Raw genomic sequence first — 27,641 nt, forward strand, 5'->3', positions numbered from 1 at the left:
TTGGTACCATGTACTTTCAGTAATGTTGTCGTTGCTGTATGTTTGTTTGTCCCTGTAATGTTTTTCTTTTTCTCTCTCTTTCCGCAACTGTAGAAGCAGAATTCTGTGGTGTTATCTTGTATTTTTTATGCTTCTTTCTCTCCTCTATTGTTATATCCACTCATTTTTTACTTTTTTCCACACCTTTCTTTCTTTCTTCTTTTTCCCCTTTCATTTCTGTCTTTGTGTCTGTTGCATTTGAAATAATACCAAAGCAATTTCTAATACAGTTTTATATATATTTGAAGCAAAGCATTATAGTAAAAACCGTAATGGTCCACTTGTTAAAGTGGGCTTCACCGTTGGGCTTCTTGGCACTCAGACAACAATTCCAAGTGCTACTCTGCCAGACAGGTCATGTTAAAAAAATATTAAATAAAACACAATATGACTTTAAATGAGAAATAACATGAATGGATGATACATCAGGAGACAAAACTGTCATCTAATTTACTGTTCAACACAGAAATTACCTAACTTAATCTTAAAGATAATATGAATGAAAAGATAGCATTGAGAAAATGGCTTTCCAAACTCTTAGCTTCAGAGGCCCTCTCCTCCCAAAGACTTGTTTATGCTGGAGTAATAGTGGGAGACACTAACACATGTACATTATGCCAAAAAAGTTGGCATTTCACCCTGCCATCCACTGTTCATGCTTCCTTTACAGATGCCTCTTAAATGTGTCAAAACAGACCACAAAATGGTCTTTAAAGACATACACACTTACAAAATCTTATAAAAGGCAAGTGATTTGTTAGGTCAGAGGCTCTTCTTTGTCAGGCTACTCAGGAGCTTTTGTGTTTTGTAAGGCTGGAATGTTAGAGGCAAAGAGGGGCCTCATCTCCCTCCTGATATCCACATAATTGTCTACTTTCCATCTTCCGAATCCTTTGTTGTGCAACAATATGTTTGATTTTGCAATTAGCAACTATTAATAATTCTAACTAATTATTAATACAATTATTAATAAAGTTAGAATATTACATAATCAGTCAGACCAAGAAATCACACCTCCACTGTTGGGCAACAGTGATTGGATGAATAATGAGCAACCATTAAAAATAATAATTACAAATTAATTACACAAAATGACTAATAAAGGTAGAATATTAAATGATCAGTCAGACTAACAAGTCGGGGCACCACCTGATCAGGAATCATTAGCCAAATGAGTCTGTCAGGTATTCTCTTCTGAATACCAGCCCAAAGCGGTGACTATAGAATTGCAGAATTATAGGACAAAAGATGAAAGATGAAAGGTGATTGGTAATGTTGATAATTAACTAGCCATCATAGTGGATAATTTTGAAATGGAGTGATGGACTACTGAAATTAGCAGCAAGGAATGTTTGTGGCCTCTCACAAGATAAAGGCAAATAAATGGCAAACAAACATACAAAAGTAAAGATGTCTCATCTGGAGCTAGCAGTTAAGCTAAACACAAAAGTTTATTTTAGCAATGCTTTAAGTTCGGTATTATTAATACAAATATTAATGTATATATGAGCTCTAGTGGCTTGTTACGGCCGATCTGAGTTTAAACCACTCATTGAAGTAAAGTTTGATGTGACCTTTAAACACAACCCAAAACAAATATATTACTCTGAATGCTTGGAGGCCTGTTAGCACTCCAGCTCAATGGTTGTTCGTATTAGCTTAGCAGATAACAGTCTCCAACACACAAAAAAAACAATTAAATAAAAAATATTTAAACCTTTTTATGCTATACTAATTTTCTCTGTCCACACACCACCTCTTAAGTGAATGGTTCTGAAAAACAGCAGGACAGGAGGTCCACAGAGGGCAATAATAAGCTGTGGTAGCTGGAAACAAAGGAGATGGCTCTCTGCAGCTGGAGCAAGCCTCTGCTTCCACTGTATGTGTAAGGTGAGAAGAGCTCCAGTTTTGATGCTGTCTTCTTGAGGCAGTGGGGAAAACTGCCTCTTCATTGGGAATGTGACTCAGATTCTATTTCTGCAGAAGCTCAGAAAGAGAGGTTAAAGTGAATAGTCTTATTTAGCCAGTTTACGATAGTCGGGTGCACAAACATCGGCTGTGACCCAGTTTTGTACTATGATGTCATGGGGATTCCAGTTATGACTCCTCTTTCCTGGGGAGTCCTAAAGGTAGGTTAATGCTGTGCATTCTGAGTTTTACCAGTCTCTTCATTTGTTTAGTTCAAATTGTTCTCTTAATTGTCAAAATGTTCTCTATCCATGGATGGGCCAAACACCTGCCTAAACATCTTTTCAAAACCGCATGATCTGTTTATATAACTAACTCTATTTGTACCTTTCTCCAATACTTTGTTTTCTGTTTTGTTTTACACTGTATATAAGTAATATTTTCTGATGTTGTCCATTTCCTTTTATGTCTTTTATTGTAAGGTGATCTGGAGTGTTTTGAAAGGCACACATAAACATAAAATATTGAGGCCTATTCCTATAAAATAATTGTTGCTTTGAGTATTGAAAAACCCTTAAATATTTTTATATTTTAGGAGGAGTGGTTGGACTGAGTGCCTAATGGTTGTTGAGAGAAGGCTAAAAATGGTGCTGAGGAGTTTGCTGCAAAGAACTTAAACTTGAACTGCTAACTATTCAACATTACAATAAATGCTATAGAACTACTGTAAATGTGTCTGCAAATGTGTTCATTGCCATCATCTTACTATGCTGGTTTTCTCTATCAAAAATAATTTAGATTTTATCTGTTTATGTGGCAAGAGTCCTATTAAAAAATAACCTAAGTCACTGATTTACTGCTGATATATCTGATCAATTCCCTGTCTGACTGAATAGGTACATAAACAGTAGGTAGGTAACATTTAAAGCCCATATCTGAAATAAATGCTCAAATGTTATGAAGTTATACTGTTAACAGCAAATAGCTTTTCTGGGTGAGAATATCCAGTTCTTTCACTCGGTCAGGGAGATTGAATGCATGTTTTGTCATTGCTACATTAAAGTTTGGTATGTTTGCTGTGTGTTACAGTGTCTGTAAGAGAAAGTACAGAGAGAAAGAGAGAGAGACTATAGAGAGAATACAGAGAGAAAAAAACAGAGAGAGAGAAAAAGAGAGAGAGCATGTCCTGCTGAGAGCCAGCTGTGTCTGCAATTAGCAGGAGGCATGGAATGATGATTGCTGGTGCGGCAATGCTAATGCCAAGTGACAGGTTTCCTTGTGAAGGAGAAGGAAGGCTGCTGAGTCCCACAAAGCAACACTGTTTTTTCCTTGGCACTTTCACTACACACATGCTAACACCAGTGTACACACACAACCCCATATAGAGTCACTCACAGATAAAGGAAAATAATAGTTATTAAGACTGGTGAGGGTGGAGGCTCTTTAAATTTGACTGCAAGACATTAGGCATTTTAGACAAAGACCTTGTGTAATGCTACCTGTGCTGCCTTACAGACTACTCAAGTCCCAATTACTGGCTCATCATTACAAGCTCATTGACACAGGCTTTTACATTTTACATAATGCAACATTGTAACTAATGTTGATAGAAAAAAGACTCTGATAAATACCAGGTTAAGTCCATAATGATAGATTTTCAAAACTTGCTCATGATGGATTCATTTACAAAATGATATTTGTTACTGAAACAACACACTACTTAACAGTGGGCTAATGGTAATTATAGCAACACAGCTGCTTCCCACTGTTTTGGGTTATGAAACTCCTCATCCAAATTTATCAAATCTGTTTTATTACAGTCTGTACAACCTATTAGTATCTTAAATACAATGACTTTTCATTTCCATTATTTTCAATCAAAAGTGTGTCATAGACAGACTTATAGCAAAGGTTTGTCAGATGCCTGGCCCAACTATACTGTTCAACAGCTGATGACTCCAAGTACCTAGTACCTAGTAATCCACACACTGAATTGTGATCAAGTGTAAATTCAGCAGCCCATCTGAATTCAAGAGTGGTAAATCTTTCCTACATTCTGCATTCAAAACCCAATCCAAAATGTATTTTCATGCAAAAATCAGCCAAACCCCACATTGACTGAGATACTGTTTGGATCAAATATTTTCTATTACGAAACATGGGTCTTGCTGTTTTGATCCCCTCCACTGGCATGTTGCCTTTACAGAAAAAAATTATATTGGTTCTCTGATTTTTTTGGGACAACCACAATCACCTTCTTTATTAAGCCCTATCAACAAGAATATATTATTTCCAAAATAAGCTTGCAGTTATCCTGTTATGCCTTCTTGATTTCCTAGTCAGAGGTGATTGCTTATCTCATGCATCCTCCTCAGTGAAAGCAATGAATCAAAACTCTAGCCCCCTTCTCCATCTTCAATAGAATCAAACAGAAACCTTCAGATTATGCAGTGTGGCAACGTACAACCATCTAAACATATTAGAAAAGGTCATAATAAAAACCAGCTTAAGAGAACAACTTGCAGTACTTGTGCTGGGACTTGGAACTGAGATTTCACATGAGAATTTCAATACAGGAAAAAAAATATTCTTATGAAAATGCTACAATTCAAGATGTGAGTTGTCAGAGTCCACATGAGAGCTAAACTGCATGTGTTAGCTAGAGTGAAGTTTCTGTTAACTGCATTGTTGCACCATTTAAGATGTAGAATTTTCAGGTTTTCATAAATCTGTAGATGTAGGCCTTCAGATCTTTGAATAATTACCCTGTGCTGAGCAGAACCTTTGTGTCTGGGGAAGGCATTCCACAGGCTGGCAAATTAATTAGTAGAATAGTGTGGTAGTAAAACTGTGACCTTAAATTATGAGAAAACTGAACCAGGCATCACAATTTCAGTTTCTTTTTTTTACTGCACTTCTTGTTTTTATAGGTAGACACACTGTAGCCTGAAGTCTAGCTGAGGTTTAATTGTCACATAGTAAATACAGATTTTCTTCTACACATTTAAGAATTGGTAGGTTTTTGGAATAAGGGGACCAAGTGTTCTGGCCATTTTACTTCAACCTTTTTTATTAATCATTATCTTTTTGGACACAAAACCTTGATCTTTCGAAGTTGAATTTTGTTTGGTACGTTCCATTCTGCATTTTTCCAAATGTTCTTTAGCCAAAAGCAGACAAGATAATGTAAGAACAGGAGACAAGCGAGAAGCTTAGAATAGGTCGAGATAAGACTCTCTTACTTCAGAGGTCTCTGGCTGAAACTATAAAACCAATTTAATTTTGTCTCTTTAAAAGCTTAAGAGGTAAACTACAACCACTTTGTTAAGTTTGTCTGATAAAGTCCATACTAGTGTTTAGATTCTCTAGAGTATCAGAGAATGAGAAGATGTAAGGGCTTTTTAGAACTTGCTGATAAATCAAAAGAAATCACTGATTCAGTTTGATGAAGGAAAAATATTGCTGGTCAAATTAAGCTGATGTGTCTGTTTAAGAACATTAAAACAGCTTTCACTTGCCTCCATTTTTTTTATTAACATTTAAAGTTTGCCCAACTTAAATATACATTTTTCTGCCTAGATTTCAAGCAAAGATTATATAAACGTGCGCTATAAAGAGTAGTTTATAGACAGGTCTCATAAATCCTCTCATAGAAACCACCTCATTAATGCAAATCAGTTCAGATTAGGCAACATCTGTAACACTGAATACTAAGTTTTATCCCTGTATTTGCCTTCAATCTTAAGTTTTTTTGATATTCTATCAGTTGAAGGAAGACCACTTTGACATTTTTGCACTCTAAAGGTCACACTGGACTCTAGTTAAACTACTGTTAAATAAGCTATGAATGCTGCCATTTATAGCTCATTTAACATTGAGCTATGAAGAGGATCAGTCCTTAAACTCTATTTAAGGAATGTCCCTTTTGACGACACTAAATAATAAAAAATAAACAGAAAAACTGACGGCAGACCACATCTCTGTGATACATTTTGCATTTGAGTAATTGAACACATTGCAAAGCCAACATCCGGGGCATACTATTAAAATGTCAGTGAGACCTCATCCATTATGGTGGACACTCAGGTATAAATGTTATATTTGAAACTGTTTTACTAAGTTGAACCAGGGCACAAAAAACAAAGACGACATGTGCTCTGACATTGACCTGAACCTGTCTAACTCACATTTAGTTATTCTTTGGCATGCTAGTCAGTTGGTGTGAGGTGTTTGTGCAGATATGCTTAATTAATGTTCCACATGGCACGGTGCATTAGGGCCAAACCCTTCTATTTTGATTTTAGAGCATTGTTCCAGAAGGCTTTTATCAGTTCAGATGTTGTTCTTTTAAAAATAATAGTTGTGGTCATAACTTTACGTACACCTATGATGACCATTATTGGCATAATAATTTTGGCCTTTTAATTATTCATTCACCTACTATACCGCTTATTCCATAGTGGGTCATGGGGGAGCTGGTGCCTATCTCCAGCAGTTTACTGGACAGGTTGCCAATCCATCGCAAGATGGATTTATATTTAAAATATTATTTTTCCTCAGATGAATGGTCAAACGTTTTGGGCTCAGTGTGCTCAAAGACTTACTACTGCTTTTAATTATTCTGCTAATATAAAGGGCAAGGGCTGTCAATTTAATAATGTTTGAGCACAATTCAATAGCAACAAAATGGACTTAGTGGGTATTGCAATCAAGCATCTGGTTAGAGAAGTTCCGAGGAAAAATGATGGCAGGCAACCTCAAGAACAGTATCATAGGAGCAAAGTAAATGTTTATCTCAAATCTGAGTTTCATTTCAGCCCAGCTATCCCGATCTCTTTCAAACCTCTACCTGCAAGTGTCAGTTCAACGGACAAGTGAGACTTAATAAAGAGCAACTTTATAAAAACATGGTGTCTTGAAGAATAAATGGCTGTATGTCGGGGCAATGGGTGGTTGGGTTGAGGGGCCATGTTGTGAGGGACTAAACAGTTGGAATTACGGTCAGCAACCAGTCATTGAGTAAATATACAATGAGCTACAGAAAAGCTCTGTGGTTGACAATAAAAGAAGAAAAAAGCTGCCAGCTTCAGGCCCTGAGAAAAGTGAGCCATTCTACTTACAAAAAGCCGCTTAGGGGTGGATTGAGGAAAGAAAAGAGAAGACTAAAACACTTGTGGGCTCAGGGAACTCTATAGGGGGAGTGAAAATGGAATAAGCCAGCAAGCACTTGAGGGTCCCGCCGAGAACCTGAATGGGATAGAGGGGTGTAGTGACTGAGGGGGGTCTAGAGAAGGTGAATGGCCTTCTTTTTGGGTCCAATTTGTCTCTTTTCACCCCACTCGCCCTGCTCCAGCTCTGACAAACGTACAAAGAAGGAGCGGCGCTGGGCCACTCATCCACATACACCCATGAGCAGCTGTCACTTTTGTCAGACAAGTTAATCAAACAAATGCCACCATACCACCCTTTTTAATAAGGCAGAGGCAAGAGGAATGGATGGGAACTGAAAGGGTGATAGAGACTGAAAAGATGACATGTGTGTCCTCGATCAATTCATCCTGCTTGCCCACATCAATAAATGAGTGGGACGTGAAAAAGGGTAAGTTGCCATTAAACTTGTATTTTCCTCCTCTTTTGATGATCAAGGTTTTAGTGTCCTTAACTGCTTCCTCTCACCAGCACAGACCTGGGAATTCCAACAGAGAATGTGGGTCAAAAAAAAAATTAAGGGGGAAAACAAAATGCATTCTTTCAGTGATTACAAAACACACTAAGCTGCTTACAGACTTCATTAATTGGATGTGAAACCTTTTGTGAACATATTTTGAATAGTGACATACAGTCTAACAGCTGGATGTGTTTTCTTTATTGTTGTAAACTGCCTATAACACTTTTTCTGTTGTTAGTGAAGTCATCCTATTACATTTCTATTCTTTATAGTAAAACAGAATATTCAAAGGCAGAAAAAAAACATCAAAAGTGTAGTCATTTTTTTCTCAGCTAAAGGTCATTTAGTTTCATTGCCTCTCACAAGCAACAAATTGTTTTAAAGACAACTGCATGCCATAAAGCTAAAGAGTTAATTATTTTGCCATATGGTGCTTACTGCAGTAGAGACTGTTTGTTTCCATATAGTTTGTTTAACAGTGACTATGTGTAGGAGCATTAATTGTAAAAAAAAAACATGTTTTTAGATAATAGCAATCACAGCTAATTTTCATCTGTAGTCCCTGACACTCCAAAGCACTACACAAAATGCAGAAAACAACATAGTTCTTGTCAATGCTAATCAGTAACAAAATTAAATCAATTATTTTTATTTTTTACAATCAAATATTATAACAGAGTTATGATTTTACAGGTTGACTAACTTTAGCTTGTCTTTCCAGGGATGGCAGTGATAACATCTGAGGATAATGGTGTCCAACGATATGTGTAAAATACAAGTGAAGTTCCTGACATTAGTGTTTAAAAAAAATTTGGTTTTTTTGCTGAGAGCTGGCAGTTCCTAAGATGGCAAAGTGGTGAAGTGTACCTGGACAGCCAATTAACAGCAGTTCCATCAGTTTATTGTCTGCTGGCATTCTCTGCCACACTACCCCTGCAAATACAAACACAGAGCAATCATCAAACCCACCCACAACAACTAGAGCAGTGGGAGAAATAACAATTGTCCCATCTGAAGCTTCATCTGACCCCTTCTACTCCATGGCATGCATTAAGCAGAGCAAGACAGAAGGAGCAGCGGCAACCAAAAGCAATTAAACAAAGAAGTGCAATTTTGCCACGCTTGTGAGTCTGATAACTACCCAAGGTCAACGGAAATACTTAAAATCAATCAATGAGCTGCACTCTTAATCCTCTCTAGGCAAAGACAGATTAAGTGTATAATTGACCTATGTAATCCCAGTATGCAACTCCAGGGGTTGGGGGAAGGAGAAAAATGAGGTGGCTCAAAGATTTACTGGTCAACAGCAACATTTGTGTATTCCTCAATCTTAAATTACTTTTTGTCTACCTGCTTGGCTTGTTTACTGTCTGAGATTATTGTGGGGTGGCGGGGTGGGGGTGGGTGACTATCATTTTGCAGCTGTGGAGTATCAGTGCGAGGCTGGATTTGGCTCAGACTAAATACAGAGCTTTTTTTTAATCAGTGATCCCCAGTCTGTGCCATGGTAAATTCCCCTCCCACATAATTTAAGCACATCTGTTTTAATCTGACCCTCTGGCTACTGATTTAAGAGCAAGTGAGGGGACAGGGGACAACTTAATTTTTGCCTATTTTTGACACTTGCAGACAGACTACGTTCTCATCAAACCAATTATTGAAATCATCATTAGTATTACTGCAAAGCCTTTAAATGGTAGCCAAACAACTGCAGTACTAATAAATAGTTCAAAGAGAACAAAATACCAATTTAGCACGTATAAAATTATTTTTCTGTGGAATGAAATAAAGGCACAGCAACTATGGATAACCAAAGTTGTTGCAAGTTGAACAACAACTTTCGGGTATCTAACCAAATATTTCTTCCTGAGTTACCTGGAGTACCTGTGGCCTGTTGTGATATGATTCTCAAACTTTAGAAAGTTATCATGCTAAGCTTAAAAGAAAGACAAACAGTGAGAGAGACAGACAATAATGTCAAAAGTATTCACTTGTCTGCCTTCACAGACCTGAACTTGATGGACATCTTAATCGGAATTCCTAGGATTCAATATGATGTTGGCCCACCCTTTGAAGGTCCAGATTGCAAATAGCTTTAAATCATCTAGAAAGGTTTAGAAAGGTTTCCACAAGATTTAAGATTGTGTTTTTGGAAATTTGTGATATTCCAAAAGGGCATTTGTGAGGTCATACTCTTATGTTGGACAAGAAGGCCCGTCTTGCAATGTCCACTCTAATCTTTTCCAAAGTGTCCTTTGAGATTGAGTTCAGCACTATGTGTGCAGTTCAGTTCTTCCTCCCCAAATTGCTTACCAATGTCTTTCTGGGGAAGACAGTGGCTCAGTGGGAACAGTTGTTAACTTACAATAGTAAGGTTGTGGGTTGAAATCTAGTTTCCTCCCCTTTCACATGTTTAAGTGCCCTGATAATCATATCTGTATTAGTGTATGAATGTGTGTGCACTATGAGTGTGGATGGGTAAATGTGGCTCTAGTGTGAAAGTGCTTAGAGTGGGCAGCATGACTAGAAAATAAATTCTATAAGCTATATAAGCTTATTCCATTAACAATTTATGGACCTTGCTTCTTGCACTGATGTACAGTCATGTTGGAATAGGAATGGGTGATGCCCAAACTGTTCCAACAAAGTAGGAAGCATCAAGACTTTCTTAAAAACAGCCCCACACCTTAAACCTCTCTGCACAAAACTTTTCATTTGACACAATGCAGTCTGTCAAGTGGCATTCTCTTGGCCACTGCCAAAGCCAGACTCATCTAATGGATTGCCAGATGAATTTCTAAAATTCATCTGAGTGCATAGGTGCTTCATTTATAAACATTTGACCCTGCAAGTAATTGGAACACCAGAATTTAATGATTCAGATGGGTGAGCAACATACTATATCTATGACATTATGGTGTAAACAGATAGACTGAGACACACGGTCTTGTTCTGAAGAGAGACCTGTCCATATGTGTAGTGCATATCCAAAACTAAATTGACCAGTCAAAAAAGGGCCACGACTACCTTAATAAAAATTTTCCAAAAATAAATATTTCTACCTGATGAATTCACACAGTTTTTTGTTTTTTTTAACACAGACCTTGACTGAAGCGCGATTGCTTGGGCAAGACTTTTGAAAAAACGAACCTGGGAGAGAAAGTTGATCAAGGTGGGCTCACAGGTTATCTTCTGATAGGTTGTTTGAACCAGCAGATGGAATATCAAGGCTGGTCTGATTTCACTGTTTCAGTCAGCTATTTATGTATTCTCTCAAAATATTTATGTGAATTACAGCCAGAGAAAATGTCATATGGATCTCGCACGCAAGTGTTGTTTAGAACATGCAGATGGCATGAATGTTTTACTCCTGAGAGCTGATAGTAATTTTGATGTAGGAGAAGAAAGAAAGAAAATTATCTGCAAAAAGAGGTCTTGAATGTCACACAAAATGAAACTATACCCTCTTTAGTCACTGAACTGATATTGCTGCAAAATATTTTTGTCATGCACAAACACACACTGGGAAGTTCTTACACATTGGATTAGTTCATTGATTTTGTCATGACCTGGGGCTCTCTGGGAAAAAAATGTTTCGTTTTTCTTTCCTCTGTATATGCTGTGTTTTGTGGCAGAAAGTCATTTACAAGTTGACACAAAACGATACAAACTGGCACATCTTCTAGTCTTGATGGTTGTGTCTCTGTCAACATGGAATTAGAACTACAGAAGTTTTTGTCCCTTGGGTATGGGACCGAACCTTAGTTGGCATAATGGTTGAATGAGTGTGTGAACATTGTGAGTGTGGCAGGGTGAAAGAGACTGGCAGTAGTGAAAAGTGCTTATACAGTATAGCATAGAAAAGTGCTACAAAAGTTTATAAACTGTGATCAGAATTATTAGGCTAAAAAGGATGTTCTCACTCTTTTTTATAATAAATTATATTGAATTGCTTTTAATTTATGTCACTGCAATTTACAAATACCGTCACCTTAACGTGGTGGAGGGGTTTGAGTGCTCAAATGATCCTAGAGGCTATGTTGTCTGGGGCCTAAATGCCCCTGGTAGGGTCTCCCATGGCAAACAGGTTCTAGGTGATGGGTCAGACAAAGAATGGTTCAAGAACCCCTCATGAAGAACACAATATCGAGGCACGTGACGTCGCCCGGTACGGCGGAGCCGGGGTCCCACCCTGGAGCCAGGCCTGGGGTCGGGACTCGTCGGAGAGCGCCTGGTGGCCGGGTTGCTCCTCGCGGGACCTGGCCGGGCCAAGCCCGAACGAGAGACGCGAGGCCATCCCCCAGTGGGCCCACCACCTGCAGGGGGAACCGTGAGGGACCGGTGCAAAGAGGATTGGGTGGCGGATGAAGGTGGAGACCTCAACGGCCCGATCCCCGGATGCTTAGGCTGGCTCTAGGGACGTGGAATGTCACCTCGCTGGGGGGGAAGGAGTCTGAGCTTGTGCGGGAGGTCGAGAGATATTGACTAGAAATAGTCGGGCTCGCCTCCACGCACAGCGTGGGCTCTGGAACCCATCTCCTTGAGAGGGGTTGGACTCTCTTCTACTCTGGAGTGGCCCACGGGGAGAGGCGGCGGGCTGGTGTGGGTTTGCTTGTTGCCCCCCAGCTCAGCCGTCTCGTGTTGGGGTTTACCCCAGTGGATGAGAGGGTTGTATCCCTGCGCCTTCGGGTTGGGGAGAGGTCTCTGACTATCATTTCAGCCTACGGGCCGAGTGGTAGTGCAGAATACCCTGCCTTCTTGGCGTCCCTGTCGGGGGTGCTGGATAGTGCCCCTCCCGGGGACTCCATTATTCTGCTGGGGGACTTAAACGCCCACGTGGGGAACGACAGTGACACCTGGAGAGGCGTGATCAGGAGGAATGGCCTCCCCGATCTGAATCCGAGTGGTGTATTGTTATTGGACTTCTGTGCTAGTCACGGATTGTCCATAACGAACACCATGTTCAAACAGAAGGGTGTCCATCAGTGCACTTGGCACCAGGACACCCTAGGCAGGAGGTCGATGATCGACTTTGTTGTCGTATCATCAGACCTTCGGCCGCATGTTTTGGACACTCGAGTGAAGAGAGGGGCTGAGCTGTCCACTGATCATCACCTGGTGGTGAGTTGGATCCGCTGGAGGAGGAGAAAGCCGGACAGACTCGGCAGGCCCAAGCGCATAGTGAGGGTCTGCTGGGAACGCCTGGCGGAGCCCTCGGCCAGGGATGTATTCAACTCCCACCTCCGGGAGAGCTTCGACCAGATCCCGGGGGATGTTGGAGACATAGAGTCCGAGTGGACCATGTTCTCTGCATCTATTGTCGATGCTGCTGCCCATACCTGTGGCCGTAAGGTCTGCGGTGCCTGTCGTGGCGGCAATCCCAGAACTCGGTGGTGGACACCGGCAGTAAGGGATGCTGTTAAGCTGAAGAAGGAGTCCTATCGGCTGTGGTTGGCTTGTGGGACTCCTGAGGCGGCTGACGGGTACCGTGAGGCCAAGCGTGCTGCGGCCCGGGCTGTGGCAGAGGCAAAAACTCGGGCCTGGGAAGAGTTCGGTGAGGCCATGGAGAAGGACTACCGGTTGGCCTCGAAGCGATTCTGGCAAACTGTCCGGCGCCTCAGGAGGGGGAAGCAGTGCTTCGCCAACACTGTTTATAGTGGGGGCGGGAGACTGCTGACCTCGACTGAGGACATTATCGGGCGGTGGAAGGAGTACTTCGAGGATCTCCTCAATCCTGCCATCACGCATTCCGTGGTGGAAACAGAGGCTGGGGACTCGGGGTTGGACTCTTTCATCACCCAGGCTGAAGTCACCGAGGTGGTTAAAAAGCTCCGCGGTGGCAAGGCTTCGGGGTTGGATGAGATCCGCCCTGAGTACCTCAAGTCTCTGGATGTTGTAGGGCTGTCATGGTTGACACGCCTCTTCAACATTGCGTGGCGGTCGGGGACAGTGCCTCTGGACTGGCAGACGGGGGTGGTGGTCCCCCTTTATAAGAAGGGGGACCGGAGGGTGTGTTCCAACTACAGGGGGATCACACTCCTCAGCCTCCCTGGTAAGGCCTACGCCAGGGTATTGGAGAGGAGAGTCCGACCGATAGTCGAACCTCGGCTTCAGGAGGAACAGTGTGGTTTTCGTCCCAGCCGTGGAACACTGGACCAGCTCTATACCCTCTACAGGGTGCTCGAGGGTTCATGGGAGTTTGCCCAACCGGTTCACATGTGTTTTGTGGACCTGGAGAAGGCATTCGACTGTGTCCCTCGTGATGCCCTGTGGGGGGTGCTCCAGGAGTATGGAATTGGGGGCCCTTTATTAGGGGCCATCCGGTCCCTGTACGAGCGGAGCAGGTGTTTGGTCCGCATTGCCGGCACTAAGTCGGACCTCTTCCCAGTGCATGTTGGACTCCGGCAGGGCTGCCCTTTGTCGCCGGTCCTGTTCATAACTTTTATGGACAGGATTTCTAGACGCAGCCAAGGGCCGGAGGGGGTCTGGTTTGGGGACCAGTGGATTTCGTCTCTTCTTTTTGCGGATGATGTGGTCCTGCTGGCCCCCTCTAGCCAAGACCTACAGCATGCGCTGTGGCGGTTCGCAGCTGAGTGTGAAGCGGCTGGGATGAGGATCAGCTCCTCCAAGTCCGAGGCCATGGTACTCGACCGGAAAAGGGTGGCTTGTCCTCTTCAGGTTGGAGGGGAGTTCCTGCCTCAAGTGGAGGAGTTTAAGTATCTCGGGGTCTTGTTCACGAGTGAGGGAAGAATGGAGCGGGAGATCGACAGACGGATCGGTGCAGCTGCCACAGTAATGGGGGCGCTGTGCCGGTCCATTGTGGTGAAGAGAGAGCTGAGCCGAAAAGCAAAGCTCTCAATTTACTGGTCAGTCTACGTTCCTACCCTCACCTATGGCCATGAACTTTGGGTTATGACCGAAAGAACGAGATCACGGATACAAGCGGCTGAAATGAGCTTCCTCCGTAGGGTGGCCGGGCACTCCCTTAGAGATAGGGTGAGGAGCTCGGCCATCCCGGAGGGGCTCGGAGTAGAGCCGCTGCTCCTCCACATTGAGAGGAGCCAGTTGAGGTGGCTCGGGCATCTATACCGGATGCCTCCTGGACGCCTTCCTCGGGAGGTGTTCCAGGCACGTCCCACCGGGAGGAGGACGGCCCAGGACACGCTGGAGGGACTATGTCTCTCGGCTGGCCTGGGAACGCCCTGGGCTCCCCCTGGAGGAGCTGGAGGAGGTGTCTGGACAGAGGGACGTCTGGGCGTCTCTGCTGAGTCTGCTGCCCCCGCGACCCGGTCCTGGATAAGCGGAAGACGACGAACGAACGAACGAACAATTTACAAATAAAAGTGTGGTATAGCACATTGATTTCAAAGCACAAACACATACAGTCAAGTACAAATAAAAAAAAAAAAAGGTAAACTATAAGTGGACTTACAAACATCTATTCCTATATAACTAGTTTAAAGAGCCACTTACTGTATATGCACAATGCTCTTCTAAAATAGTGTATACAATCACTACCCAGTGTATCAGTGAATTACATGTGCTCACCCATATTCACTTTGATATGTAGTTAAGACAGCAGATCTCACCTACAAACCCTTTCAAAAAAAGATCACCGACCCTGGAACACAAGAACGCAAAGTATATTTAAAGTAGTATTGAAATGTGACCAGTGTAGAAAGTGATTCCTCTCTTTTTTTTTTCTTTTCTTGATCAATGGGTAAAAGCGGTTCAGTTTGGCAAAATGTCTCAGTTAAATATGGATGTGATGTTGGGATATGATAGATGAGGAAAGAAAACAACTTAATAGCAGCCATGTCTTAAGGGGATTTCAGAGTATCCCATTCCAAGTTTAATCATAGTGCTTTACATACCTGCTTTCGGAGCAGTTTCACAATACAACAAAATATATAGTCAAATGATTGGATTAACACAATGTGCAATGAAAAACTGTATCATCCTTGGAAATCTCTTTCCTTCTTTTACTCTCTCTTTCCTTCTCATAGAAAGACACATACACACCCAAAGACAAGATCCAAAAATAAATGTTAAATCTTCTTGGACCCTCCCCCAAGCTGCAATCTCTGAGAAAATATTTAAGGACTTGGTCAATACATCTGTATCTCTAGACACACAGGTTTTAAAAGATTCAATCTTAATGACACATCAATGGCTTACTGAACATAAGATCTCTCTCTTCAAAGTCTTTGCCAGCTAGTGACCTGATTTGTGACAATCGGATTGATTTATTTTGCCTCACACAAACCTGGCTGCAGCAAGAGGATTATGTTACTATAAATAAGTGAACTCCCACTAATTATTTAAATTTTCACATTCCTCGAAGTACTGGGCGAAGAGGAGGAGTAGCAACCTTCTTTCAGTCCGATTTATTGACTAGTCCCAGACCAATCAATAGCTACAACTATTTTGAATATTTAATCCTTAGTTGTCCTCATCCAAATTGCAAAGTACTAAAACCACTTCTGTTTGTTGTTTTGTATCGTCCACCAGGCCCTTACTCTCAATTTTTAGATCAGTTTTCAGACCTTTTATCTAATTTAGTGTTAAATACAGATAAGGTTATTATAGTGGGGGATTTTAACATTCATGCTGACACTGAATGTGATAGCCTAAATATAGCCTTTAATGCTATCTTAGACTCAATTGGCATTGCTCAAAACATAAACAAACCTACCCACCTTTGTCTTCATGCTCTGGACCTTATGGCATTGAGTGTAAAGACGTAACAATATTTTCTCATAACCCTCTCCTGTCTGACCATTTTTTAATAACCTTGTTTAATTTAACTGAGTACACAACACCTGAAAGAAAATTTCATTAAAGTAGATCATTATCAGACAATGCTGTAACAACCTTTAAAGAATCGGTTCCACTTTTGATTTCCTCATCTGAGAAATGGAAGGCAATAATTTTGTTTCTTCCCCTTCACAAATTGATTCTCTTGTTCATGGTGTTACTTCATCATTGCGTGGTGCATTAGACAATGCAGCCCCCTTGAAAAAGAAGGTAATTATTCATAGGAGGCTGGCTCTCTGGTTTAATTCAGAGCTGCGTACTTTAAAGCACAATGTTAGAAAATTGGAGAGAAAATGGGGCTCTACAAACCTAGAGGATTTCTACTTAATCTGGAAAAATAGCCTACTGTTGTATAAAAAGACACTTTTCCAAGCTAGAACAGCTTATTTCTCATCAATAGAAGAGAACGAGAATAATCCTAGGTTTCTGTTTAGTACTGTTGCTAAACTTACACAGAATCATAGCTCTGTTGAGCCATCCATTCCCTTAGCTCTCAGCAGTCATTACTTTATGGGATTCTTCTTAAATAAAATTGATTCTATTAAAAAATAAAATCTTTGACATACTCCCGAAGATGATTACTTCATCCTCAGCAAGTGAGACAACATTGGAAGTAACTGTAGAACCTGATCTGTGTTTGGACTATTTTGATCCTGTGGAGCTTCCTGAGTTATCAGAAATATTAGCTTCATCTAAACCTTCAACTTGTATGTTAGACCCAATCCCAACCAAATTATTTAAGGAAGTGTTTCCTCTGATTACAAACCCCATTTTAGATATGATTAATCTATCCTTAGTAAATGGATATGTACCACAAGCTTTTAAGGTAGCTGTAATTAAACCTTCATTTAAGAAACCTTCACTTGATCAAGATGACTTAATAAATTACAGACCTATATCCAATCTTCTGTTCTCATCTAAAATTCTTGAGAAAATAGTTGCTAATCAAATGTGTGAGCATTTACACAGCAAGGAGTTTCAGTCAGGCTACAGAGCTCATCATAGCACTGAAACAGCTTTGCTGAAAGTCACTAATAATATTCTTATGACCTCAGATAATGGACTTGTGTCTGTACTTGTACTGTTAGATCTCAGTGCTGCATTTGATACAGTCAATCACAATATTCTCTTAGGAAGGCTGGAATATTCTGTAGGGATCAGCGGAACAATGCTAGGCTGGTTTAAATCTTATTTGTCTGACAGATTCCAGTTTCTTCATGTAAATGATAAATCATCTTTAAACTCCAGGGTTAATTGTGGAGTACCACAGGGTTCAGTACTTGGGCCAATTCTCTTTAATATATATATGCTTCCAATAGGTAAAATTATCAGGCAGCATAGAACAAATTTTCACTGTTACGCTGATGATACTCAGCTTTACTTATCCATGAATTCTGATGAGCCCAACCAGTTAGATAGATTACAAGCATGTCTTGAAGACATAAAAATTTGGATACTTTAAATTTTCTGCTTCTAAATTCAGACAAGACAGAAGTTGTCGTCTTTAGACCGGAGTCTTTAAAAAAGAAACTGCTTAGTCAATCACTTAACCTGGATTGCATTAAATTGACCTCCGATAATAAAGCAAAAACCTTGGTGTCATTTTTGACCAGGACATGTCATTTAAATCTCATATTAAACAGGTTTCTAGGATTTCCTTCTTTCATCTCTGGAACATTGCCAAAATTGGAAATATCCTATCCAGGAGTGACGCTGAAAAACTAGTCCATGCATTTGTTACTTCAAGGCTGGACTATTGTAGTTCTTTACTCTCGGGATGTCCACAAAATGCAGTTAAAAGCCTTCAGCTGATCCAAAATGCTGCAGCAAGAGTTCTGATGAAAATGAGAAAGAGAGATAATATTTCTCCTATTTTAGCTTCCCTTCATTGGCTCCCTGTTAAATCCAGAATAGAATTTAAAATTCTGCTCCTCACATATAAAGCCCTTCATGATCTACAAGGGTTGGACAATGAAACACCTGTCATTTTAGTGTGGGAGGTTTCATGGTTAAATTGGACCAGCCTGGTAGCCAGTCTTCATTGATTGCACATTGCACCAGTAAGAGCAGTGTGGAGGTTCAATTAGCAGGGTAAGAGCACAGTTTTGCTCAAAATATTGAAATGCACACAACATTCTGGTATGTTCTTTTGAACATACCAGAGTTCAAAAGAGAACAAATTGTTGGTGCAGGTCTTGCTGGAGCATCTGTGACCAAGACAGCAAGTCTTTGTGATGTATCAAGAGCCACGGTATCCAGGGTAATGTCAGCATACCACCAAGAGGGAGGAACCACATCCAAAAGGATTAACTGTGGACGCAAGAGAAAGCTGTCTGAAAGGGTGGTTCGGGTGCTAACCCAGATTGTATCCAAAAAACATAAAACCACGGCTGCCCAAATCACGGCAGAATAAAATGTGCACTTCAACTCTCTTGTTTCCACCAGAACTGTCCGTCGGGAGCTCCACAGGGTCAATATACACGGCCGGGCTGCTATAGCCAAACCTTTGGTCTCTCATGCCAATGCCAATCGTCAGTTTCAATGGTGCAAGGAGCGCAAATCTTGGGCTGTGGACAATGTGAAACATGTATTGTTCTCTGATGAGTCCACCTTTACTGTTTTCCCCACATCCGGGAGAGTTACGGTGTGGAGAAGCCCCAAAGAAGCGTATCACCCAGATTGTTGCATGCCCAGAGTGAAGCATGGGTGTGAATCAGTGATGGTTTGGGCTGCCACATCATGGCATTCCCTTGGCCCAATACTTGTGCTAGATAGGCCCATCACTGCCAAGGACTACCGAACCATTCTTGGTTCAAACATTGTATCCTGAAGGCGGTGCCGTGTATCAGGATGACAAAGCACCAGTACACACAGCAACACTGGTGAAAGATTAGTTTGATGAACATGAAAGTGAAGTTGAACATCTGCCATGGCCTGCACAGTCACCAGATCTAAATACAGGTCCTTTTCAAAATATTAACATATTGTGATAAAGTTCATTATTTTCCATAATGTCATGATCAAAATTTAACATTCATATATTTTAGATTCATTGCACACTAACTGAAATATTTCAGGTCTTTTATTGTTTTAATACGGATGATTTTGGCATACAGCTCATGAAAACCCAAAATTCCTATCTCACAAAATTAGCATATCATTAAAAGGGTCTCTAAACGAGCTATGAACCTAATCATCTGAATCAACGAGTTAACTCTAAACACCTGCAAAAGATTCCTGGGGCATTTAAAACTCCCATCCTGGTTCATCACTCAAAACCCCAATCATGGGTAAGACTGCAGACCTGACTGCTGTCCAGAAGGCCACTATTGACACCCTCAAGCAAGAGGGTAAGACACAGAAAGAAATTTCTGAACGAATAGGCTGTTCCCAGAGTGCTGTATCAAGGCACCTCAGTGGGAAGTCTGTGGGAAGGAAAAAGTGTGGCAGAAAACGCTGCACAACGAGAAGAGGTGACCGGACCCTGAGGAAGATTTTGGAGAAGGGCCGATTCCAGACTTTGGGGGACCTGCGGAAGCAGTGGACTGAGTCTAGAGTAGAAACATCCAGAGCCACCATGCACAGGTGTGTGCAGGAAATGGGCTACAGTTGCCGCATTCCCCAGACCTGGGCTACAGAGAAGCAGCACTGGACTGTTGCTCAGTGGTCCAAAGTACTTTTTTCGGATGAAAGCAAATTCTGCATGTCATTCGGAAATCAAGGTGCCAGAGTCTGGAGGAAGACTGGGGAGAAGGAAATGCCAAAATGCCAGAAGTCCAGTGCCAAGTACCCACAGTCAGTGATGGTCTGGGGTGCCGTGTCAGCTGCTGGTGTTGGTCCACTGTGTTTTATCAAGGGCAGGGTCAATGCAGCTAGCTATCAGGAGATTTTGGAGCACTTCATGCTTCCATTTGATGAAAAGCTTTTTGGAGATGAAGATTTCATTTTTCAGCACGACCTGGCACCTGCTCACAGTGCCAAACCCACTGGTAAATGGTTTACTGACCATGGTATCACTGTGCTCAATTGGCCTGCCAACTCTCCTGACCTGAACCCCATAGAGAATCTGTGGGATATTGTGAAGAGAACGTTGAGAGACTCAAGACCCAACACTCTGGATGAACTAAAGGCCGCTATCGAAGCATCCTGGGCCTCCATAAGACCTCAGCCGTGCCACAGGCTGATTGCCTCCATGCCATGCCGCATTGAAACAGTCATTTCTGCAAAAGGATTCCCGACCAAGTATTGAGTGCATAACTGTACATGATTATTTGAAGGTTGATGTTTTTTGTATTAAAAACACTTTTCTTTTATTGGTCGGATGAAATATGCTAATTTTGTGAGATAGGAATTTTGGGTTTTCATGAGCTGTATGGCAAAATTATTATTAGTATTAGTATTTATTAGTAATTAGTATTAAGACAATAAAAGACCTGAAATATTTCAGTTAGTGTGCAATGAATCTAAAATATATGAATGTTAAATTTTCATCATGACATTATGGAAAATAATGAACTTTATCACAATATGCTAATATTTTGAGAAAGACCTGTATAAATCATCTTTAAACTCTAGGGTTAATTGTGGAGTACCACAGGGTTCAGTGCTTAGGCCAATTCTCTTCACTATATATATGCTTCCAGTAGGTAAAATTATCAGGCAGCATAGGATAAATTTTCACTGTTACACTGATGATACTCAGCTTTACTTATCCATAAATCTTGATGAGCCCAACTAGTTAGATAGACTACAAGCATGTCTTGAAGACATAAAAACTTGGATCACTCTAAATTTTCTGCTTCTTAATTAAGACAAGAAAGAAGTTGTCGTCTTTGGGCCGCAGTCTTTGAAAAAGAAACTGCTTAGTCAATCACTTAACCTGGATGGCATTAAATTAACCTCCGGTAATAAAGTTAAAAACCTTGGTGTTATTTTTGACCAGGACATGTCATTTAAATCCCATATTAAACAGGTTTCTAGGATTTCCTTCTTTCACCTCCGGAACATTGCCAAAATTAGAAATATCCTATCCTGGTGTGACGCTGAAAAACCATTCCATGCATTTGTTACTTCAAGGCTGGATTATTCTTTATTATCAGGATGTCCACAAAATGCAGTTAAATGCCTTCAGCTGATTCAAAATGCTGCAGCAAGAGTTCTGATGAAAAAAAAAAAAAAAAGAGAGATCCTATTTCTCCTATTTTAGCTTCCCTTCATTGGCTCACTGTTAAATCCAGAATAGAATTTAAAATTCTCCTTCTCACATATAAAGTCCTTAATGATCTAGCTCCATCATACATCAGAGATTTGATTCTTCCATATATTCCTAACAGAGCACTTATTTCTTTGAATGCAGGTTTACTGGTGGTTCCTAGAGTCTCTATAAGTACAATGGGAGGCAGATCCTTTAGTTATCAGTCTCCTCTCCTGTGGAACCAGCTCCCAGTTTTAGTCCGTGAGGCAGACACCGTGTCTACTTTTAAAACTAGGCTTAAAACTTTCCTTTTTGATAAAGCTTATAGTTAGAGTGGCTTAGGTTATCCTCAGCTATCTTTGTAGTTATGCTGCTATAGGCCTAGGCTGCTGAAGGACATAATGACCACTTTCACTCTCTTCGCTACATTCCCACACTACTCTCCGATTTTGCATTATTTCCTGTTATTTCAGCTTTTAACTTTGTTCTCTCTCTTTTCTCTTCCTAGAAGCTACACTTGGCCTGACTCTGTCTACCTGTGACACCTTTCTGGAGAGGGGAATCGTCCGAGCTTCTGCTGGCAACAACTTAATGCTCACCCTTTACGGATGATCCACATGGCCCTGTCTTTTAGTGTTTAACCCTTTCTCTCTCCTAGACATGGCGATTGACTGAGCTTTTACTGTAACTACTTATATGTGCTCTCTTTCAGACTCTAACCTTGAAAACTGGCTCAAAGTTTATCTGTTCTTTGTTTCTAGGTGAAACGACTAAAGGAGCTACATCCATTAGCATTTACTCTTCCTTCCCATAGAAAGTACTCCTGGATCAATGCTTCTTTGTTCTCTTTGTGTCTCTGCTCTGTTTTCTCAAACCCCCAGTCGGTCGTGGCACATGGCCGCTCACACTGAGCCTGGTTCTGCTGGAGGTTTCTTCCTGTTAAAAGTGAGTTTGTCCTCTCCACTGTCGCTACATGCATGCTCAGTATGAGGGATTGCTGCAAAGTCAACGCCAGTGACTGCCCACTGTCTCTACATGCTCATCTGGGAGGAGTGAATGCTGCAAGTCACCGACTGGATGCAATCTGCTGGGTTTCCTTAGACAGAAAAACTTTTTATCCAATTTGAATAAATACCTGAATCTGACAGCACCGTTCAATGGTTAGGATTAATTATAATGTATGTACCTGACTTTTGTGAAGTGCTTTGAGACAACATGTGTTGTGAATTGGTGCTATATAAATAAAACTGAATTGAATTGAATTGAATGAGCCAGCGTGATCCCACTACAGATGTAATACTGTGAGCATTGACACATGCATTGAAATTAAGAGGCTCTTTAAAAACAATCTTCTGACTGTGGCTGAAACTGAATGCATGACAAAACCCCAACTTAACTGACACTCAATATATTCTTAGGCTGAATCTTAGCAAAACCTGTTTAGAGACCTAAACCACCCAGAGTCTTATGCAGAATGTCGGAACTCCTTACCTAAAATTCAGTTTCACATGAATTCTCTATAAAACACTCAAGTTGATGCATAATTTTCCTGTTTTAAAGAGCTGAATGGGACCACATAAAAACATGTTTCTCAGATTTCACTTGAATGAGAGAAATAAACTGTTGATAAAGGACTTACTTGTTTGATTTGAAATAATCTCTTTTGTACATCACTCTTTTATTCTGCACTATGGCCAGTGGATGGCTTTGAAAACCCTAATCTTGTCTATCGCTGATAAAGTAGGTGTTCTGATGGGTAAAGCAAGTGTCGGAGGAGAAGGACCCAAATGCGGACAGGCAGGGGCAGATCGGTGAAACTAAAAGTTTCAATGAATAATCAAAACCTTACAGGCAGGCATGAGGCAGGCTGAACATGGAACCATGGCTTTGGTGTAGCCACCGCCTCAGACAGACTTGACATGGGTCACAGCAATATAGTGAGGAATGAACAGAACAGAGGAGTGTATACATATACAGGTGAAGCTAGGAGACTAATTGGCAAAGTGCAGGTGGAACAGATGAAGCAGGTTGCAAGCTGACTGTGGCAGGGAGTGGAAACAAGAGCATGAATGAGAATGAGCATGAAACAGAGAAGCAATAAAACATTCTAACCAAAAAAGATGTCAAAAGTGCCACCTGGAAAATAGTCATGAACAAGAGCCAACACAAAATTTAAATATCCTCAGATCATGACAAGATCCTAGAATGTTTTTTTCCAGTGGCTAAATTGGACCAACCTCTTAGCCAGTCTTCATTGATTGCACATTGCACCAATAAGAGCAGTGCGAAGGTTCAATTAGCAGGGTAAGAGCACAATTTTGCTCAAAATATTGAAATGCACACAACATTATGGATTACATACCAGAGTTCAAAAGAGGACAAATTGTTGGTGCACATCTTGCTGGCGCATCTGTGACCAAGACAACAAGTCTTTGTGATGTATCAAGAGCCACGGTATCCAGGGTAATGTCGGCATACCACCAAGAAGGACGAACCACATCCACGGCAGAATTAAATGTGCACCTCAACTCTCCTGTTTCCACCAGAACTGTCCGTCGGGAGCTCCACAGGGTCAATATACACGGCCGGGCTGCTATAGCCAAACCTTTGGTCACTCATGCCAATGCCAAACGTCGGTTTCAATGGTGCAAGGAGCGCAAATCTTGGGCTGTGGACAATGTGAAACATGTATTGTTCTCTGATGAGTCCACCTTTACTGTTTTCCCCACATCCGGGAGAGTTACGGTGTGGAGAAGTCCCAAAGAAGCGTACCACCCAGATTGTTGCCTGTCCAGAGTGAAGCATGGGGGTGGATCAGTGATGGTTTGGGCTGCCATATCATGGCTTTCCCTTGGCCCAATACTTGTGCTAGATGGGCGCGTCACTGCCAAGGACTACCGAACCATTCTTGAGGACCATGTGCATCCAATGGTTCAAACATTGTATCCTGAAGGCGGTGCCGTGTATCAGGATGACAATGCACCAATACACACAGCAAGACTGGTGAAAGATTGGTTTGATGAACATGAAAGTGAAGTTGAACATCTCCCATGGCCTGCACAGTCACCAGATCTAAATATTATTGAGCCACTTTGGGGTGTTTTGGAGGAGTGAGTAAGGAAACGTTTTCCTCCACCAGTATCACGTAGTGACCTGGCCACTATCCTGCAAGAAGAATGGCTTAAAATCCCTCTGACCACTGTGCAGGACTTGTGTATGTCATTCCCAAGATGAATTGATGCTGTATTGACCGCAAAAGGAGGCCCTACACCATACTAATAAATTATTGTGGTCTAAAACCAGGTGTTTCAGTTTTATTGACCAACCCCTGTATATACAGTACAGACCAAAAGTTTGGACACACCTTCTCATTCAAAGAGTTCTCCTTATTTTCATGACTATGAATATTGTAGCTTCACACTGAAGGCATCAAAACTATGAATTAACACATGTGGAATTATATACTGAACAAAAAAGTGTGAAGCAACTGAAGATATGTCTTATATTCTAGGTTCTTCAAAGTAGCCACCTTTTGCTTTGGTTACTGCTACACACACTCTTGGCATTCTGTTAATGAGCTTCTAGAGGTAGTCACCTAAACCATCTCGATTGGGTTCAGGTCCGGTGACTGTGGAGGCCAGGTCATCTGGCGCAGCACCCTATCACTCTCCTTCTTGGTCAAATAGCCCTTACACAGCCTGGAGGAGTGTTTGGGGTCATTGTCCTGTTGAAAAATAAATGATGGTCCAACTAAACGCAAACCGGATGGTATAGCATGCCGCTGTAAGATGCTGTGGTAGCCATGCTGGTTCAGTATGCCTTCAATTTTGAATAAATCCCCAACAGTGTTACCAGCAAAGTACCCCCACACCATCACACCTCCTCCTCCATGCTTCACGGTGGGAACCAGGCATGTAGAGTCCATCCGTTCACATCTTCTGCGCCGCACAAAGACACAGTGGTTGGAACAAAAGATCTCAAACTTGGAATCATCAGACCAAAGCAATTTCCACTGGTCAAATGTCCATTCCTTGTGTTCTTTAGCCCAAAACAAGTCTCTTCTGCTTGTTGCCTGTCCACAGCAGTGGTTTCCTAGCAGCTATTTTACCATGAAGGCCTGATTCACACAGTCTCCTCTTAACAGTTGTTCTAGAGATGTGTCTGCTGCTAGAACTCTGTGTGGCATTGACCTGTTCTCTAATCTGAGCTGCTGTTAACCTGCGATTTCTGAGGCTGGTGACTCGGATGAACTTATCGTCCGCAGCAGAGGTGACTCTTGGTCTTCCTTTCCTGGGGCGGTCCTCTTGTGAGCCAGTTTCTTTGTAGTGCTTGATGGTTATTGCGACTGCACTTGGGGACACTTTCAAAGTTTTCCCAATTGTTCAGACTGACTGACCTTCATTTCATAAAGTAATGGTGGCCACTCGTTTTTCTTTACTTAGCTGCTTTTTTCTTGCCATAATACAAATTCTAACAGTCTATTCAGTAGGACTATCAGCTGTGTACTGTTTCCACCTCCTGCACAACACAACTGATGGTCCCAACCCCATTTATAAGGCTTGAAATCCCACTTATTAAACTTTACAGGGCACACCTGTGAAGTGAAAACCATTTCAGGTGACTACCTCTTGAAGCTCATCAACAGAATAAGTGTGCATAGCAGTAATCAAAGGAATAGGTGGTTACTTTGAAGAACCTTGAATACAAGACATATTTTCAGTTGTTTCACACTTTTTTGTTCAGTATATAATTCCACATGTGTTAATTCAAAGATTTGATGCCTTCAATGTGAAGCTACAATATTCATAGTCATGAAAATAAAGACAACTCTTTGAATGAGAAGGTGTGTCCAAACCTTTGGTCAACTAAACAAAATAAATCAACAATAGTCCATATCACAGCACTTCTCTAGCAGGCACAACCTGAAGGCTGGCATGCATTTCTCACAAAGGGGGTATCAAATAAAAATTATACAGAGGGAGGAAAAAAGTCCCCTAAAAAAGCAAGGATTAGTAAAGTCCATGTTGACCCTCTCTTTAGAATACCCAGACACAAACACTCAGAGCTGCTGGAATGGATTCTATGTGATTGTGGAAGTTAATGCTTATTTGTTGCAACCCATTCATGTTTAAGATAGAGTGGAATTAAGAAATCATGTCAAATTCTGTATTTGTCTCTGTAACATGCTGAATGTCTCTCTAATGCATTTTGTAAGGGAATGTAGCATTTACTGTAGACCACATACATTTTCAGCTAGACATGTTTACCATGTGGAACACCTGAAGTGGCAATTAAATTGTTGCTCTTTAGAAGCTGCTTTGTATTGCCTGTGATGGGGGCATGTTAAGCTGTCCAGCTGTCCGAAGATGTTAGCATGAACTGGTCAAGCAATGAGTCTTAATGTATCCCAACAATGTACTAAGACAATTGCAATTGTGCTACGCAATAATATTCGTTTGTATGTGGGGTTGGAGCTAGAGAGAATCTAGCATGTGCAAACTGACCTAATTTAAAACTGGAATGGAGATTGGTAGAGGTTGGCGGATCGATCCAAAATATTGATGATATCGATACCAAGTCGGCATCAGTATCAGATCAATACTAGCGTGGTGAGATCGATACTTTAGTTTCAGATTCTCTTTTATGTGTCCATCAAATTTCTTCCCAGAGTTCAGCGGAGTGCAGCATCTCTCTCTGTGCAAACAACGCCTCTCTCTCTGCTACTCATTGCCCCTCCCTCCCTGCTCTGCCGGCAGAGAGCACTGACAGCTGCCCGTGAGGGCGGAGAGAAAGAGAAGTGCTTTGTGGATGTTATTCACTGAAGCTGATAAGGACACTGCCACGTGATATGTGCAGAAAAGTCATTTGCTAATGTGGGAACACTACTGATTTACAGAAACATATAAAAACAGTACACAGTCGAGAGCACTCCCAGCTGCAAAAAAAAAAACGGTTGAGGAAGGATGAGGGGGAGATCCCCAAACCATAACCCCGGCACAAAGACAGAGGTCTCTG

General features: G+C 41.4%; 1 protein-coding gene and 1 long non-coding RNA gene across 10 annotated transcripts in view; both read right to left on the bottom strand.

Annotated features, from left to right (window-relative positions):
- Window positions 1–27,641, bottom strand: part of LOC124856115 (calcium-dependent secretion activator 1-like) — a 417,550-nt gene that overhangs the window by 21,741 nt on the left and 368,168 nt on the right. The window lies entirely within an intron of this gene.
- The window catches only part of LOC124856117, a 28,491-nt gene continuing 7,720 nt past the window's right edge, over window positions 6,871–27,641 (bottom strand). Inside the window, exons 2-3 of the long non-coding RNA XR_007035254.1 lie at window positions 8,483–8,548; window positions 6,871–7,633 (exon numbers count right to left, since the gene is read on the bottom strand). This is a non-coding gene — a long non-coding RNA (uncharacterized LOC124856117). The remainder of the gene's footprint in view (window positions 7,634–8,482; window positions 8,549–27,641) is intronic.

This window comes from Girardinichthys multiradiatus, chromosome 20 (assembly GCF_021462225.1).
Source record: "Girardinichthys multiradiatus isolate DD_20200921_A chromosome 20, DD_fGirMul_XY1, whole genome shotgun sequence".
Lineage (NCBI taxonomy): Eukaryota > Metazoa > Chordata > Actinopteri > Cyprinodontiformes > Goodeidae > Girardinichthys > Girardinichthys multiradiatus.